Below are 1723 nucleotides of genomic sequence, written 5' to 3'. Positions count from 1 at the left end.
ACTGCTCCCCCTCCCCCCTGCCACTCTGTGCCCTGCTGCCTGGGTAAAAGTGTGTGTGTGTGTGGGGGGGGTCAGGGGTCCGGCCCCCAAGTACCAACCACCCCCCTATTCCTGCCCCCCAACTCTCCCCCCCCCTTCAGCTCCATGGCCGGGGCTGGGGACAGCCTGGGGTGGGGGAGGGGGGCACTTACGTCCCCTCCATGGAGCCTGCAGCTGGCTGGGGGCGTCAGGCCCACCTGTGTCCGTCTGTCCCTGCCGGGCCCTGCCCGTCCCCCTGTCTGTCCTTGTGTCCGGCCCTCCCTGCGTCCGTCCGTCTGTCCCTGTGTATGCCCCCCCCCCCTCCGCTGGCTCAGCGATTCCTGTCTCTAAACGCGGCCTTGGCCCGGGGCCAGCTGCAGCCAGGCGCCCTTAAAGGGGCCAGAGAAACCAGAGCCCGTGAGAAGGGGGCTGGGTGGGGGGCAGGGGCCTGGCTGCATATGGGGGCAGGGGGGTTGGCTAGATGGAGGAGGGGATTGGGGGGGGCTGGGTAGACAGGGGTGCTGGGGTGGGGAGCTGGGTGCCTGGGGGGGGTGGGGAACTGGGTAGATGGTGCTGTGTGGGTGGGGGGTTGGGGGGCTAGATGGTGTTGTGGGGGCAGGCTGGCTGGCTGGCTGGGGGCAGGCAGGAGCTGGGTAGATGGGGATTTGGGAGCAGGCTACATGGAGCTGTGTGGTGGGGGCTGGGTAGATGGGGGTGTGGAGGCAGGTGGGGGGGCTGGGTAGACAGGCGTGGGGGCAGGCGGGGGGCTGCATAGATGGGGTGTGGGGGGGTGGCTACATGGAGCTGTGTGGGGGGGGGAGCTGGGTGCCTGGGGGGGGGGGGAGCTGGGTAGATGGTGCTGTGTGGGTGGGGGGCTGGGGGGCTAGATGGGGATGTGGGGGTGGGGGGCGGGCTGGCTGGCTGGGGGCAGGCTGGCTGGCTGGGGGCAGGAGGAGCTGGGTAGATGGGGGTGTGGGAGCAGGCTACATGGAGCTGTGTGGTGGGGGCTGGGTAGACGGGGGTGTGGGGGCAGGCGGGGGGCTGGGTAGACGGGGGTGTGGGGCAGGTGGGGGGCTGCATAGACGGGGTGTGTGGGGGTGGTTACATGGAGCTGTGTGGGGCCGGGGGCTGGGTGGCTAGATGGGGATGGCGGGGCGGGGCGCTGGCTGGCTGAGGACAGGGGGGGCTGGGTAGACAGGGGTGTGGGGCTGGCTACATGGAGCTGTGTGGGAGTGGGGGCCGGGTAGTTCTGCCTCCCCCCGGCTCTCGCTGCCATTTCCTGCCCTGCGCCTGTCTCCGCATCAGAGCCCACAGCTCGTCCGCTGGTCACTCCCCCAACCCGTTTCCTGCCCCCAGACCATTTCCTGCCCCCAGGGACTCTGAGCTCAGAGCCGCGTGCTGGGCCCCACAGACCCAGCTGGGCGTGGGGCAGGGGGCAGCGGGAGCTGGCCCCTCGGGGGGACCTGTCGTGCCAGGCTGGTTGCAAACTCAGGAAGGCGCCGCTGCTCCCCCCGCCGGGCATCGCGTCGCCAGGGCCGGGGGCTGCGTGTGGGGTGGGTGCTCGGCCGCCATGCGCCTGCTGCTCTGGGCCACTCTCCTGTGGCTGGCGGGCGGCTCCCGGCAGCGCGGTGAGTGCAGGGGGCAAAACCTCCACGTCAGACGCATGGAGCTGCGGGGCAGGGGCTGGTCCTTGCTCTGGGGGTGG

This window comes from Trachemys scripta, chromosome 4, assembly GCF_013100865.1.
Source record: "Trachemys scripta elegans isolate TJP31775 chromosome 4, CAS_Tse_1.0, whole genome shotgun sequence".
Lineage (NCBI taxonomy): Eukaryota > Metazoa > Chordata > Testudines > Emydidae > Trachemys > Trachemys scripta.
Note: the sequence above shows the minus strand (reverse complement) of the source record.